General features: G+C 34.3%; 2 protein-coding genes across 8 annotated transcripts in view; one reads left to right on the top strand and one right to left on the bottom strand.

Moving 5' to 3' along the window:
• The window catches only part of hmbox1b (homeobox containing 1 b), a 27475-nt gene extending 18775 nt beyond the window's left edge, over positions 1–8700 (bottom strand). For all 3 annotated transcript variants that reach the window (XM_087298874.1, XM_087298875.1, XM_087298876.1), the window contains exon 1: positions 8564–8700. The gene's annotated coding sequence lies outside the window, so the exon portion shown is untranslated. The remainder of the gene's footprint in view (positions 1–8563) is intronic.
• A 40-nt stretch (positions 8701–8740) lies between these two features.
• Positions 8741–17993, top strand: part of filip1b (filamin A interacting protein 1b) — a 105151-nt gene continuing 95898 nt past the window's right edge. For 3 of the 5 annotated variants that reach the window (XM_087298672.1, XM_087298671.1, XM_087298668.1), the window contains exons 1-2: positions 8741–8996; positions 12723–12795. The gene's annotated coding sequence lies outside the window, so the exon portion shown is untranslated. Of the gene's footprint in view, positions 8997–12722; positions 13737–17993 lie in introns of all 5 variants that reach the window. The other 2 variants (XM_087298670.1, XM_087298669.1) reach the window with 2 other exon arrangements.

The raw sequence follows: 17993 nt of genomic DNA, 5'->3' as shown, positions 1-17993 counted from the left end.
AAAGAAATAAAATAGCAAGAGAGATGGAAGGAGGAAAAAGAAAACACAAAGTAAGACAAAATAAATGAAGAGTAAAAGAGAGTGAAAAAGAGAAAGGAAAATGAGAAAGAAGAAAAGCAAATAAGCAAGCAAGAAAGAATGAGAAAAAAGTTAAAGAAAATAAGAGAATTAAGTTAAAGGGAGAAAGAAGAAAGGAAAAAATGAGAAAGTGAACAAGGACCTAAGTAAGATAAAATAAAGGAAAGAAAAAAAGAGAAAGCAAGACAAAGAAATGAGAAAAAAAGAAATAAAGTAATGAGAAAGAAAAATGAATGTGAGAGAGAAAAAAACAAGAGAGAAAAAAGGAAGGAAAAAGACAAAAGAAAGAGAAAATAAGTGATAGACAGAAAAAGAAAAAAATAACTGAAAAAAGGGAAAGAATTTTAATTTGTTTATATATGACATTGTTATAAATGACCTCAAAATGTTGCAGTGTTATATATATATATATATATATATATATATATATATATATATATATATATATATATATATATATATATATATATATATATATATATATATAGTGTAATTGACAATGATCTATTAAAAAACTATGTATTATTAATGGAGTATATGCATTGCATACAGACTTATAAATTCACTCCGCCAGCCTCAGGGCTTCTGGTTAATTGTCATCCCATACAAAAATTGACATGTTTAAAATCTAATTTCTTTAAAACACAGGGATCTTCTCTGCCTGGCTGAGATACGATATAAAGTGGGTATCAGACCAAACAAGAAGCACTGTATTAAATAATACTTTCCCGCGCCATGTCTTTAAACGATGGAAATTAATTTTACTTCAGTATTTTCAATGGAATTTCTGTGTTTGCCTGCCGCTAATGACGTCTGTGTTTAAACCGTCTTTCGTCTCTTTCTACGCCTTAACAACCAAATGGATGCTTAAGTCTGTGCAACTGAATATATTTGATTTACATTACAACATCGATGTTCTAAAATAAATTTGATGAAATTGAAAATTGTACCCTATTGACATTACAAACCCTTTATTAGTCCACCGGAGATTTAAATCAATCCTTTAAAAACAACAAATAAAAAATGTCAGCCTAAGAATTGTGAATTTTCAAGATATAAAAAATAACATCTTATGTTGCTTCAAGTTGGTTCATATTAGTCCAAAATGGCCACAAAGGTTATTCTAAAAAACTGATTCCTTAAAATAATAATATATAATAATAATAATAACATTTTCATTATATATACTTATAATTCACATAGGTCAACCACTATATTGAAAAAAATATATACAGTATATACTGTATAATAATACTGTGACAAACAAAATAAAACATGCTACTTATGCTATATTATATATAATAATATCCCATTACTGCATGTTGTTTACATTTATTTATTTTTTTGTTTCTGTTTTGCCTGCTTGAGTTCTCCAGCTAGTTTCCCTGGTTATTAATTAGTTCCCACATCTTAACTGTTCAGTATTGTCTTTGTAAGGTGCTGTGCTGTTTTCTGATGCAGTCTCTTGTGTATTCTTGTGGGTTTATAATTAAGACTATTGTATTCTCTACTCCTGCATTGTCTGCTTTATACAGCAGCCTGCTGATACAACTATAAAACATTCATTTTCTTTTCAGCTTAGTCCCTTTATCTATCAGGGGTCGCCACCACGGAATGAACCGCCAACTTTTCCAGCATATTACACAGCGAATGCCCTTCCAGCTGCAACCTAGTACATGGAAATACACATACACTCCTGCATTCACACACACATACACTACGAGCAATTTAGCTTATTCAATTCAATTCACCTATAGTAGCGCATGTGTTTGGACTGTGGGGGAAACCAGACAACCCGGAGGTAACCCGAGGAGAAAATGCAAACTCCACACAGAAATGACTACTGGCCCAGCCGAGGCTCGAACCAGCGACCTTCTTGCTGTGAGGCAACAGTGCTAACCACTGAGCCACCATGCCGGCTCATTCTTGTAGAGCAAAAGATTATCTTGTTTATAGAAACATTAAATGTGATAAATGAGGCTGTAGGAAATTGGATTGAGGTGGCCACATTGTAAATCTGTGCAGGAAAAAACATGCATTATATATATAAAAAAAAAAAAATCAAGCTTGCTGTCTAAAATTTTGCTAGTTTAATCAGATGAACATTTCTAGTCATCTCAACTTACATCTGTCAAACCGACTAAAAGTATTAAGTTAAACTTTGTATAACTACAGGGTTTCTGCAGTTACATTAAGTTAAATTTAGAATTTTTTTATTTAACTTTTAAAGTTAAATTTAAGACATTTTTAAGACCATTCTGAATGAAATTTTAGACGTGTATACAGGGCTAAACCAAGTTACTTCTACATGTGTAATAACAAAAAAGTTGATTCTAATCTAAACGAATTGTAGGCAAATAATCCAGTTGGAAAATATTTCCACTTGCCCTGTCAAAAAATGATTATAATTTAATGCAACAATGATAATAATAGTAATAATAATAATATTAATAATAAGGTGGCACAGTGGCTCAGTGGTTAGTACTGTCACCTCACAGCAAGAAGGTTGCTGGTTCGAGTCCTGGCTGGGTGAGTTGGTGTATCTGTGGTAAACACCGTCAAATCACAGCAAGACGGTCGCTGGTTCGAGTCCCAGCTGGGTCAGTTATTATTTCTGTGTGGAGTTTGCATGTTGTCCCTCTGTTGGCGTGGGTTTTCTCTGGGTGCTCCGGTTTCCCCTGCAGTCCAAACACATGCGCTATAGGTGAATTGAGTAAACTAAATTGGCCGTATTGTACGAGTGTGAATGTGAGAGTGTTTAGGTGTTTCCCAGTACTAGGTTGCGCCTAGAAGGGTATCTGCTGTGTAAAACATGCTGGAATAGTTGGCGGTTCATTCCGCTGTGGCAACCCCTGATAAATAAAGGGACTAAGTTGAAGGAAAATTAATGATAAATTATGAAAAAATATTTTGGTTTTGTATGAGTGCTTGCATTATAATAATAACAATAATAATAATAATAATAATTTTTATTTATATAGCGCCTTTCCAGAGCTCAAGGACACTTTACAAGGAATGCAACAAAAAGATAAACAAACATACATGAGGTCAAATATAACAAACTGGAATTACACAAACAAGACATGAGCAGAGTAATGGTGGATCAGATTAAGTGGTCAGTTTGGCAGATCAGAAGCGAAGCATTCAGAGTTAAATTATAATCTGACCTTTGGCGTTTGTTGAGAATGTAGATAAAAAAACTTAAAAGTATAAAAACAAAGCATACAATTATTTAAATTACTTATTTTTAATCTATTTTATTAAAAGTTTTAATATTAGGCACTTATTCTGCTAATAAAAGATCTGAATAAAATCCAACTGCTCTAAAAACAACCAGAAAAATAATAAAGCTTGAGTGCGTTGCATTTGGGCATGCAAGTACAAATTCCTCTTATTTTCCTCCATATATGTACTTTCTGCAGCATATCTTCTTTCAACGAAACCATTCTGAACACACCCTCAGATATTAAGACAAATGAATCCATTATCATAATTTCAAAAGCTCCGCCATCTCATGGCAGTCGAGTTATGATAAAAGCAGGATTCATCTGACCTACTTAAAATTCTGTTTATCCAAGAAGGCTTTCATCAACAAGCACGAGCAATTACTGTCGCTGTTGTCAAGGAAACCATACCACCCAATGACGGATGAATATGGCGTTTATGTAACTACAGATTAAAGTGGAGAATGCAAATACGGTTTTGTTTAACCTCCTAATCTAGAGCACAGGGTTTTACATTAAGCTAATGGTTAAGTCACATTAATAGCAGGCGGTAATAGGTGACTAGTCAACCAGGTTAGGTTACATTTTAACCGTGCACACGTTTAGACAGGACATGACCTGCATGTGAAACGTCTTCTTGTAATTTGCTTGCATTAATAATGATTCTTCACTGCTAATAGTCTTTGTTACTTCTCCCAGAAAGAAAAGAAAATGGAGGGAAAAGCTGAAGTTATTGTTCGCTGCCAAAATATATTTACTCAATATTTACTCTCTCAAGTGGTTTTAAATCTTTAAGAATTTCTTTATTCTATTGAAATATGAAGATACTTTATTTCTTATGTATTTTGAATTATTTCTATAAAGTCAAACAGGTTTCCAAAGAGTAAAGGATGAATAATAAATGAAGTTTTTTCAGTTTCTCCTGAACTATTTCTTTAAATACAGACTGCTGACACAAAGACAGCTAAGTAGATTGCAAAAAATGCCCATTTTTGTCTTGTTTCTACCCCAAGTATCTAAAAACTCTTACATCAAGAAGTGTTTTCCTGAGAAGCAAAGAATATTGTGTTGTTTTAAGAAATAATATGCCAAAATTGAGTTTTTTTTCTTAAAACAAGCTAAATAATCTGCCAATGAGGCAAGCAATATAATCTTACATCACATCGAAAAAGTTTATAATTTTGCTTATCTCATTTGCAGATTATTGTGCTTGTTTTAAGGGAAAACTCACTCAATTTTGTCATATTCATAAAACAAGACAACATTCTTTGCTTCTTGATTTAATTTTTTTTTAGATTTTGGTGTCTTGTTTCTAGTCCAAATATCTAGAATCTCTTAAATCAGGAAGCGTTTTCTTGAGAAGCAAAGAATATTGTCTTGTCTTAAGAAATAATATGCCAAAATTAAGTGAGATTTTTTCCCTAAAACAAGCTAAATAATCTGCCAATGGGGTAAGCGAAACAATCTTTCATCAAAACGAAAAAGTTTATAGTTCTGCTTACCTCATTTGCAGATTATTGTGCTTGTTTTATTAGAACTTACTCAATTTCTGCATACCTGTACTATTTCATAAAACAAGACAATATTCTTTGCTTCTTGATTTAAAAATTGTAAGATTTTGATGTCTTGTTTCTAGCCCAAATATCTCAACTGTTGTAAATCAATAATCGTTTTCTAGAGAAGCAAAGAATATGGTCTTGTTTTCAGAAATAACATGACAAAATTGAGCTTTTTCTTAAAACAAGCTAAATAATCTGCCAATGGGGTAAACAAAATAATCTTACATCAAAACGAAAAAATTTTAAATTTTGATCATCTCATTTGCAAATTATTGTTTTTGTTTTTTAAAGGAAAACTCACTCAATTTTGTCATCTTCATAAAATAAGACAACATTGTTTGCTTCTTGATTTAAAATTTTTTAGATTTAGCTGTCTTGTTTCTAGTCCAAATATCTAAAACCTCTTAAATCAAAAAGCATTTTCTTGAGAAGCAAACGAGATTGTCTTGTTGTATGAAATAATATGCCAAATTTGGTGAGTTTTTCCTTAAAACAAGCTAAATAATCTGCCAATCGGGAAAGCAAAATAATCTTACATCAAATGAAAAATGCAATAATTTTGCTTATTTTCATTTGCAGATTATTTGGCTTGTTTTATCAAAACTCATTCAATTTTGGCATATTATTTCATAAAACAAGAGAATATTCTTTGCTTCTTGAGTTAAAAACTGTTAGATTTTGCTGTCTTGTTTCTAGTCCAAATATCTAAAACCTCTTAAATCAATTAGCATTTTGTAGAGAAGCAAGAATATTCTTGTTTTAAGAAAGAATATGACAAAATTAAGTGAGTTTTGCTTAAAATAATCTAAATAATCTGCCAATGGGGCAAGCAAAATAATCTTACATCAAAAAGAAAAAATTAATTATTTTGCTTACCTCATTTGCAGATTATTTAGCTTGTTTTATCAGAACTTACCTAATTTTGGCATATTATTTAATAAAACAAGACAATATTCTTTGCTGCTTGATTAATTTTTTTTTAGATTTTGATGTCTTGTTTCTAGTCTAAATATCTAAAACCTCTTAAATCAAGAAGCATTTTTTAGAGAAGCAAAGATCATTGTCTTGTCTTATAAATAAAATACCAAATTTGAGTGAGTTTTTCCCTAAAACAAGTCAAATAATCTGCCAATGGGGTAAACAAAGCAATCTTACATCAAAATGATAAATTAAATAATTTTGCTTGCCTTATTGGCAGATTATTTTGCTTGTTTTAAGGCAAAATTCACTTAATTTTGGCATGTTATTTTATAAAACAAGACAATATTCTTTGCTTCTTGATTAAAAAATTGTTAGATATTGGTGTTTTGTTTCTAGTCCAAATATCTAAAACCTCTTAATTAAAGAAGCTTTTTTTAGAGAAGCAAAGATTATTGTCTTGTTTTATAAATAAAATACCAAATTTGAGTGAGTTTTTCCTTAAAACAAGTCAAATAATCTGCCAATGGGGTAAACAAAGGAATCTTACATCAAAATGAGAAATTAAATAATTTTGCTTGCCTTATTGGCAGATTATTTTGCTTGTTTTAAGGCAAAACTCACCTAATTTTGGCATATTATTTCTGAAAACAAGACAATATTCTTTGCTTCTTGATTTAAAAATTGTAAGATGTTATTGTCTGGTTTCTAGTCCAAATATCTAAAACCTCTTAAATCAAGAAGTGTTTTCTAGAGAAGCCAAAATAAAGTGAGTCTTTCCTTAAAACAAGCAAAATAATCTTACATCAAAACCAAAAACGACATTTTGCTTACCTCATTTGCAGATTATTTTGCTTGTTTTGAGGTAAAACTCACTTAATTTTTGGCATATTATTTTTGAAAACAAGACAATAGCCTTTGCCTCTTGATTTAACAATTAGATTTTGTCATCTTGTTTCTAGTCCAAATATCTACGTAAGAACATTTAGTTTTGCAGTGTAACTCCTATAACTTAACCATCCCAGCAGAACCGCTAGTTTACTGTGAAATTCCCCACTGGTTTGCCATTTTCCATTATTCCAGACCTACTATATTTACACAGGTTAACCGTTAACCTTCCTCCACAGGAGCCTGAGCGCTTGCCGCTAAAAAAGGCTCAGCGAGCTCTTGTGCAGCATAATTGCTTCCACTTAGATCTCAGATGATCCTTATAAAAGTCTGTGATAGGAACGTGGCAGCCACTGTGGGTTTCTAAAAATACATCGCTGCAAGGCTTTGACTGAGACAGAAATTTGTGTGTGCGATGAAAGCCATGCAGAACGCTGTCGCCATTGTGAAAAAAAAGCATCATGCCATCCTGATGTCGTTTAACATGCACAGGGGGTCTCACCCATGAGGCCTGCTGCATTAGTGCTTATGTGGCGCACTTAAAGACGTAAACCTGGTATTAGACACTGCAGGCGTTCACTGCAGGGCTCTTTATGAGGGCACAGCTGCAGAGACTGCGAGTCAAGGGTGCAGTCCTGCACCGCATGCACACGTGCATCAGCTCATCTGACTGCATCCACAAGTCAAACGAGTTCACCGAGAGCTTTAAATAATAATCCACATGAGATTCCGGGTGCCCTTCTTCTTTTCATTTAATAACTACTGCTTCATGCAGACGTGGTCATTGTGTAAAAGTCATTCTGAGGGATGGAAAGATGATGCTTTTAACAGTTTGACAGAGCTAGTGATGAATTGACTTCTCCATGTGTCATTTCTAAAATCCAACAACAAATAAAGTGTACTATAACATGTACTAATGCGTTAATAATTCATTTTAGCAACTAGTTTTATGTTACCACAGCTCTTCTGGTCATTTACACCCTTAAAAAAAAGTGTACATTTAATCTTTAAACCATGCAACATCTCTAAGTTAATAAACACTGAATGATGGATAATGCATTTAACAGCTTATTTGTTCGTTCGGGTGTTTCAAAAGACAAAGCCGAAGCTTCTATCAATAGTTTCACAAATAAAAGGATTTTTTTTCTCTCTCCATGCATCCATATTGAAGATTCAAGTTATGAATGTGAGTCAGAACATATCCATGCAGCAGCAGATTACAAACAAATCACAGTTATACCAATTTCAGATCATGCATTGCATTTGTAGGGCTTTCCACTCAAAGCCCACACTGTGTTTCGAAATAAATAATGTGAATATTTTCTAAATGCATGTCATATGACAGTGATAAAAGAGCAGAATCTACGCCCATCATCTCTGTGCATGAAAATAACTGCACATCCTGCATTCAAAACAATAGTAAACGTGCATAATGAACATATAAACATCTATAGCAAGCACGAGGTGTTTCAATGTATATAAACAAAAAAATAAGTTTTTCATGACTCATCTGTGATCTGACCTCTGCAAAAAGACACTCAAAAGCCTCACGCAAGCGTGTATAAATCTCAGCGAGTTATTAACAAGATTGTTTATGAATATTCATCAGCAAATACGACGAATATGCATAAATAAAGACATGAGTTCAGCACTTTTACACTGGGAAAACTAGCTAAATAACTTATTAACCGACTGGTAGATCACTACATGAACTATCTAGGCGGGAAGCAAGCGTATGTTGGTTTAAACTAAAAATATATGTCGATTAACATTCAACCACAGAGCGCGTTTCTCAACAACATAAACAAAACGAACTGAATTATCCAGGCGGCTAGTTAGCTTAGCACGAGCCAGCACAAAACTGACTCCCCTTGGGGGTTAAATCACATTTCTTACCTGGAATGAGGAAAATACACAATATCTCAGCGCAGCAGACCATTTAACGCGCTCTGTCAGGTGATGAAGATGATATTTTATGTGATGTTGTGAGGAAGACTCGCCCTGACTGACTGACTGACTGTCTTTGTCTGACTGACAGCAGCCGCGCTGACGTCACGCCGCAACGTCTCCGACGCACTCGGGAAATGTAGTCAATCTAAACGAGCACCGGTCTGTATGTAAACTGGTGGTGTACAGACGATTTTCGTCGCTTTCTTGTTTCTTTTTCGGACATGCCGAAAGAACAAGCTGTTAGAAAACACGAGAGAGGGTGTGAAAGAGTGCGCACTGCTTCTTTAACTTAGCTTAAAAATACCGCTAATTGGCATTAACGGTTAATCATGGCGTCTGAGGAGGAGGATAAACGAAATGTATTTTCAGCACACACAAGGTATTTCTTTCGTAAAAATAAAATAATATAAGAAAAAAGTATAAAGTCATTGAAATGTATTAAAAATACTGCTTTTTATCAGAGTAAAATCGCAAACATTGCCCCTTTGTGTTTTGGTTAGCGAAGCGACCGCTAGGGTGCGCTGTTTCATACTGCTAAATGGATTATCAACCAAATCACAATGAGATCTCTGTCTGCGTGTCAGATGAATAGGTGTTTTGTGTATTTGCTGTATATTAATCTACATATGATGCATGTCTGAAATGAAATAATATGCGGGAATGTTTCTGTGCTGCCCACAGATGATGTAAAACAGCATTCTTCTAACACGTGTTGCTGTTTATGTTGTCTTGTGTTGTAGATTCACAATAAGGCAGCATTTGTGTTTGCTAGCTGGTCGTTTCTGACGTTTTTCTGTGAGAATTGCAAATTTTTGACTCATTTTTTTTTTCTTTTTTGCACTCTTGTGAGAATTTCAAGACAAGATTTCTCTCAGAATTGTGAGAAATTGATTGAAAGAATGCTTAGAAACTTGCTATTGAGAGAAATCAAGTCACAAGAAAATTACCAAACATAATATTAGTTTTAGTTGTAGTAGTAGCAGGGTTCAACGTTAAGGATTATTTCTACGGGTCCGATTGGACCAGTGGTTCAGATTTTTACTTGCCCTGCCAAAGTTTTCACTGGCCCCACAAAAAAATAAAGTGAATTGCTATGTCTTAGCCACATATTTTAAATAATGTCTGTGAATCTAGAATTTAAATATTTCAGAAATATTAAAATATTTAGCAGTAATGTAAATTAGTATGGAAAATGTGCAGGTATTTTATTGCAAAACAAAAGTTGACTGACTTAAAAGTGACGGCAAACGATGCAAAACATCACTTCATTTTTTTCGACGTGTTGTACTCATGTAAACAGATGTTTTCTTTTAGCCTCATAATTTGATGATGTTACCGTCATGTTGCCATCTCTTTGCTGTACTGGTTTTTACCAGGTTATGAAAAACAAAATAACGTGCTTACAGCATCCAATCAGATAAGAGGAAACGAAAAGCAATATGATGTTTACAACTTCACAGAGAAGGCAGCATTCAAAGACTTAAAAGCACAAATTGTTTCTCAATTCCAAGACTGTATTTGCACGCAATTGATAAATAGTAGCAGGCAAATTGAAATTGAGGGTGCTTTCACACCTGTGAATTGATTCAGTTGTTCAGAAACAGGGATTAAAATTGTTACATTGTTGCACTTTATTCCTGGAGCGGTTCGCTTTCACACGGCAAAGTTTCTAAACGGACCAAAAGAGCTAAAACAAGTCATGTGTGAGTAAACTCTCCTCACATTGGTCAGAGTTTCACAGATTATTTTGCTGAGTCCCGCTCAGGTGTCAGGGAAGGTGGTGGTTTGGTGGTGTTTGACAGGGTGCTCGCGACTTGTCTGAAGACGGATGCGGTGGGGAGGGGTGAGAATTGTGCGCGACGTATTTGAGGACCGGGAGGGAGACGCGTGATTACCGGGAGATTATCACTCGTTTGCGGGCATCCTGGAGTCTCTGTGTATTTGTGGGAGATTACCGAAACTTCCGGGAGACTTGGGATGTCTTTTGAATAACCCCCAGCCCTGCTCATAATTATCTCTTCATATAGCCGAATGCCTATTACATATCTATAAAACACTGGGATATAACCGGGCTCAGATCGTTTGCTTTCTCACTACAATCGATCCGCTCCAGAGTTCCTTTCTATTGAGCCGAGACCACCTCATTCAAGTGGTCTCGGAGCGATTGTTTTGGCTCGGATCCGAGCACGATTGGTAGTTTCACATATGTCAAACTAACCGCGCTAACTGGGCAAACGAGACAGGTTCCGAAACAAAAGTGTAGGTGTGAAAGCACACTTAGTGACCCTATTGAGCCAGTATCGATTCTGTCTACTGTCCCGAGCATCTCTCACACTGGCCTTGGGCCATCGGACAGTCCTTATTGTTGAGCCCTGAGTAGTAAAATTAATTTTCCTTGACAGGAAATTGGTTATAGTCATCACCATATTGCTGCAGACATCCGATAAAAACAATACAAAATACAGCAGTTGCAAAATTCAGGGGCGCCTGCAGGATTTTATTTCAAGGAATGCACAAATCCACCACCCTTCCCCCAATCATGTCAAGAAACATTGATGCTTACTGTCAAAATGCTACATTATTTAAGGGCATTCGTTACAAAATAATTTGTTTCCTTTTTAATTTTAATATTTTGTTGAAATCTAAATGTAATGAACGCACATCAGCACCAAGGAAAAATCAGACGCTCAAAATGTAATCTTTAAAACTATGACATATTAAAACATTTTCAAATATATGACAGAAGATTGGGATACAATAGTGAAGCGTTAATTAAATCCTTACTTTCCACTGACCGAAAATCATCCACTCGCACAGCTGGGCTCAAACTAAAATATAATTCGTAATTTTTTTCTTGGGAAAAAATATATTTTTAAAACGAATTTTGCATATACAGTTGAAGTCAGAGTTATCAGAATCAGTTTTATTGCCAAGTGTGCCTCTGTTACGACGGGGGGAGTGACCGAGACAACTTGGGGTAAGATCCACAATGCAGGTTTATTCAGCATCAGGCAAGCAATGATCAAACAGGTGCAAACGGGTATATTCAGGCAGTCCAGAATCGTCGTCATATAATAAGGCAATAGGTCTAAAGGCAGGCGGCTAAACAGAAGAACAAAGGTTAACAAGGCTAGGGTGAAACACGGAGAAACAAGACAGGGAGAAACGCTTTGTAATGTAACTGAAACAGCTAACAAGACTCTGATAACAACAGGGCTCAACAATAAGGACTGCCCGGTGGCCCGGGGCCAGCGTGAAAGACACTCGGGACAGTAGACAGGAGTGTTACTGGCCCCTATCGGCCAGTAACGATGAGCACGTTGTTTTTTTTTTTTTTTGTAACCTGGTAACAACCATTACAGCGAAAAGATGGCAAATGGTGACAAAATTAAACAATGAGGCTAAAAGAAAACGTCTGTTTCTAAAGTCTTAGAAGCACACAATTACATTGGTACAAAATTAAGGAACTGAAAAGAAAGAACAAAAAAAAAAACAGTTGTCAGTTTGGCAAGCCATTTTTATAAAAATGATTTAGAATTGCATTAAAATACCAGCACATTTTTCATACTGCTCTTTCATTTGCATAATATCTTGAATTTGGCTCATTATACATTTATTAACATATTTAAAATGTTTAAATTCTAGATTCACAGGCATAACTTTGCCATTATTTAAAATATGTGGCCAAGAAATAGCTATTAACTTTTTAGTTTTTTTTGGTGGGGCCAATGAAAATTTTGGCAGGGCAAGTAAAAATCTCAACCAATGGCCCGATCGGACCCGTATAAAAAATCCTTAGTGTTGAACCCTGAACAAGATTCTTCTTCTTCTTCTTCTTCAATTTAATGGCAGTTGACAAACAACAAAATGGTGTATTTCCGCCACCAACTGGTATGGAGTGTGGATCATTTTGATTTAGCCCTCACCTACCGCTTTCTTTTATTAAATCCTCCCCCATAAATGCGAATTTTTAAGATATTTCAATAAAAAGGTAAAACATTTATTTCCTGATTTATTTTGTAGGATGTCATCTAATTTGAATTGAACTTTTATTTCTTCTAAATTCTTACTAAGTTCTCTCCTTTCATCTTCATATTTCTTGCAGTGTCCGGCCAACAAGATGGGTCAATGAGTGGCTTATGAATGGTGTGTTATCAGTCTCTGACAAGGTTCAGCTGGTGAGTGTAATCAAGCTAGATGAATGAGCAGGCGTGAGTGTCTGGGAGAAGTGCATGTATGAATATGTAGTCCAGGAAAAGGCGGAAGTGTAGTCCATGGTTTGTTGTGAGAACCAGCGATCTCTGGAGAGCGATCGCTGGATATGTGACAGCCTCACACACACAAGGAATTTGTTTTTGGGTACAGAAGCTTCCAGTGTACATAAAGTGACAAGTGACAACACAAAATAAATATGAGAAAAAAGATGATAAATATTTAACAGAGATGCAGTTAGTCCAGAAATCTGGATGTTGAGTTGTATGTACAGATTTGTTATAAATATACAGGTTATAAGGTGCTGTGGACAAATGCGAATGTAGAAAGTATTGCATTGTATGTTGAAATAAGGTGCTGTGGACAAGTGCGTATGAGAAGGTATTGCACATGTTTATGGCACAGTAGGGGGATATTTAACTGTTCATGAGGTAGATGGCCTGAGGAAAGACACTTTTCCTGTGTCTGGCTGTTTTTGTGCTTGGTGCTCTGAAGCGTCGCCCAGACGGTAACAGTTCGAACAGGTAGTGTGTTGGGTGTGAGGCGTCCAGAGTGATTTTGCGAGCCCTTTCACTCACTCTGGAAGAGTGCAGTTCTTGAAGTGTAGGAAGGGTAGTGCCAGTGATTCGTTCTGCAGTCCGGACTATTCGCTGTAGTCTACGGAGGTCGGTTTTGGAAGCTGAGCCGAACCAGACGGTGATTGAAGTGCAGAGGATGGATTGGATGACAGCTGAGTAGAACTGTACAAGCAGCTGCTGTGGCAGGTTAAACTACCTCAGCTGACGAAGGAAGTACAGTCTCTGCTGGGCTTTCGTCACGATCGAGTCTGTGAATGTCCTACTTCAGATCCTGAGAGATGGTGGTGCCCAGGAACCTGAAAGACTCTACCACAGTGCTGTTCATGATGGTGAGTGGGGGGAGTGCAGGGGGGTTTCTCCCAAAGTCCACTATCATATCCACTGTGTTGAGCGTGTTTAGCTCCAGGTTGTTGTATTTACACACAACCTGGAGCTGCCCCCTGTTTTTTTTTTGTTTTTTTGTTTCCAATTTCTGTTTAACAAAAGCAGATTTTTTCTACACATTTTTAAAAATAATAGTTTTAATAACTCATCTCTAATTACAGATTTATTTTATCTTAGTCATGATGACAGTAAATAATATTTGACTTGCTATTTTTCAAGACACTTCTATATAGCTTAAAGTGACATTTAAAGGCTTCACTATGTTAATTAGTTTATTTAGGCAGGTTAGGGTAAGTTATTATATAACCATGGTTTGTTTTTTAGATAGTCAAAAAAAAAAATAGCCTAAAGGGACTAATGATTTTGTCCTTAAAAAGGTGTTTAAAAAAATTAAAACTGCTTTTATTCTAGCCGAAATAAAACAAATAAGACTTTCTCCAGAAGAAAAAATATTATCAGACATACTGTCGAAATTTCCTTTCTCTTAAACATAATTTAGGAAATATAAAAAAAAATAAAATAAAAATCAAAGGAGGGCTAATAATTCTGACTTCAACTGTAGTTTGTTTCTTTACTGTTTAATAATCAATTTAAATTGTCATAAATAAAAAAGCGGCATTAATTACTGCCCTCTCATGGTAGGTACGCACAGTGCTAAAGCTGTACGGCTGCAGGCACCACTTACAAAATTTATAATGCTAATTAAGAAAGACTCTTGTTAAATAAACCCACTGAAACAGGTACAAAGGATTTCTAACGGTTATAACTTACACTTTGGGACTCTATATCTTCTACCAGAGGGAAGCAGTTCATAATGTTGAAACAAAAAATGAGTTGGATCGTCCACAATCCTTTCCACCTGATCGAGGACACAATTCTCATATAAAACTTGAGGATTAAAATATTCATCGTGCCTAACAATTTTCCATGCTGTCTTTAAGAGATGCATCAACTTAGATTTACACTAAACAGTTAGGTTGCCAAACCACACTGTGATACCATATGCTTTCAAGAACTGCTTTATAAAACAACATCCACTCTAATTTCCCCCCACAATTCCAAGTTTATATCTTGCAATTTAATTTTCTTTTTTAGTACTGTCAGTTTCTAAAAATGTCGAAAAAAAAGTAAAATATAAATTATAAAATATAAACTTTTTTCAAAGTATAAAAGTTTTATTAAAACAGTATTTAATCAGATTTACAACTTATTATTTCTACTTGCAGTATTTTTCTTGCAGGATACTGCTTTAGAACAAAAAAAAAAATGTGTAAGAGGGACTCACAATTGTGAGAAATTTGCAACTTACTTTTTTAATTAATTAATTTACTAATTTATTTAATGGGAGAAACTGTTGGTATTTGTGACCAGGATTGACAGATCTGTGGCTGATGTTTTGCATTTGCTGAGGCTTCTTTAAAAATATATTTAAATTGTTCCAGAAATTGTTGCTAGTTCATTCAGAAAACAGACATAATATAATATTTCCTTTTCACTTACATACTGTGATTGTAATGAGTTAATACATTGTGTTGCTTTTAGTTGGTATTTGCATGGAACTCTGATTCTTCAAATGTAGTATTATTACCATAGTAATATATAAAGAAAATAACATGAGTATGTATATATATATATATATATATATATATATATATATATATATATATATATATATATATATATACAATTTTTGTGTTAGAGATTATATTTTATTTTTTTCATAATAATCAGGGTATCTGAGGAGTCTTAAAAAGTCTTACATTTCAAAAACTATACATTTAGGCGTTCAAAAGTTTTAAATCAACTGAAATATTGTGTTGTAGATCTTAATTATCTTGTGTCCATGTAAAGCTATGGGCCATCATCACCCTTCCAGTCACTAACAATATATTTCAATAGTTTTGAAAAACGTTTATTTATTAACTCTATTTATTTATTAATATGGTTGAATTATCTTCCTTTCAATACTTTTTGTTTTTAATGTCTTGTTTAAGGTTTGTTAAGGTTTTAACTTTAGCATTTAATTCATTTTTATCCTTAAATGGTCTTAAAAAGTCTTACATTTGACTTAATGAAACGTGAAGAAACCCTGATAATGTACGGTATATATTGTGACTGATTTCAAACACTTGAGTTGTTGTTGCCAAATGGCTTTACAATAGAAACAGAGCTGTAAACACAGCCTTCAGTGACATTCCTGACACTACTGTGCCAGTGTTTGTCATGACATGCTGTCACTCTTGTGGCACTTTGGCAAGACTTTACCAAAAGTAAAGCAATAAATGTGTCCCGGGAAATGATTCTGCTTGTTTTACAAAGTCAAACGCATTAGATTAGAAAGAAACCAGAACCATGTGAATCTTATTTTCATAAATCAAAAAAATGTCATCCTTACTGTAATGCATCAGTTTCAGGATTATTATCATTATCTTTTAGGAACACTAGATTTTTAATTCTTTAAATTGCAATTGATGACAAACCTACGGTAGTATATATAAAACATGCACACACACTAAAAAATATTAGAGATTAGGATTATTTCTGTTATTTGTTGCTATTTTTGGAATGCCAGCTATAGAAATGACAATATACACATTACTATACAATACTGTTTCTTTGTAAACACAAACAAACACACACACACACTCACACATATATGTATATAGGATATACAAAGACACTGATGTAAAATCCATAGGCACAATGTGTTTATACTATACAAAAATAGCTTATTACCAACTTAATAGTGTATACCCAGGTCATAAAGCAATTTTGTGTCCTCGTAAACCACATAAACAAGTACACTCATACACATATTTGTATATGTGATTTACGAAGGCACTGATGTAATCTCCAGAGGCACAATGTGTTTATACTATACACAAAATCTGTTTATTACCCACTAAATAGTGTATACCAAAGTCAGTAAACAATTTTGTGTCCTTGTAAACCACATAAACAAGTACACACATACACATATTTGTATATGTGATTTACGAAGGCACTGATGTAATCTCCATAGGCACAATGGGTTTATACTATACAAAAATTGCTTATTACCAACTTAATAGTGTATACCCAGGTCATTAAGCAATTTTGTGTCCTCGTAAACCACATAAACAAGTACACTCATACACATATTTGTATATGTGATTTACGAAGGCACTGATGTAATCTTCATTGGCACAATGTGTTTATACTATACAAGAAAACTGTTTATTACCCACTAAATAGTGTATACCCAGGTCAATAAGCAATTTTGTGTCCTCGTAAACCACATAAACAAGTACACTCCTACACATATTTGTATATGTGATTTATGAAGGCACTGATGTAATCTCCATAGGCACAATGTGTTTATACTATGCAAAAATTGCTTATTACCAACTTAATAGTGTATACCCAGGTCAGTAAGCAATTCTGTGTCCTCGTAAACCACATAAACAAGTACACTCATACACACATTTGTATATGTGATTTATGAAGGCACTGATGTAATCTTCATTGGCACAATGTGTTTATACTATACAAGAAATCTGTTTATTACTCACTAAATAGTGTATACCAAAGTCAGTAAACAATTTTGTGTCCTCGTAAACCACATAAACAAGTACATATGTCCACACACATATTTGTATATATGATTTACAAGAACATTGTAGTAATCTCCATAGGCGCAGTGTATTTTATACTGTAAAAAAAAACTGCTTATTACCAAATTAATAGTGTACATCTAGGTCAGTAAACTATTTTGTGTCCTCGTAAACCACATAAATAAGTACAGACATACACGCACATATTTGTATATATGATTTTCAAGAACATTGGAGTAATCTCCATAGCCACAGTGTATTTTATATTATAAAATCTGCTTATTACTAACTTAATAGTGTATACCAAGGTCAGTAAACAATTATGTATCCTAGTAATCCACATAAACAAGTACACATACTCGCACATATTTGTATATATGATTTACAAGGACACTGGTGTAATCTCCATTGGCACAATGTATTTTATACTGTAAAAACTGCTTATTACTATACCAAATTAATGTACATCTAGGTCAGTAAATACTTTTGTGTCCTAGTAAACCACATAAACAAGTACACACACACACACACACACACATACACACATACACACACACACATTTTTTTTCTGAATGTCAACCTTGACCGATTTGGTGTGGTTCACTCTGA

Source organism: Danio rerio, chromosome 20 (assembly GCF_052040795.2).
Source record: "Danio rerio strain M-AB ecotype USA chromosome 20, GRCz13ab, whole genome shotgun sequence".
NCBI lineage: Eukaryota > Metazoa > Chordata > Actinopteri > Cypriniformes > Danionidae > Danio > Danio rerio.
This window is presented reverse-complemented; position numbering and strand designations above follow the sequence as displayed.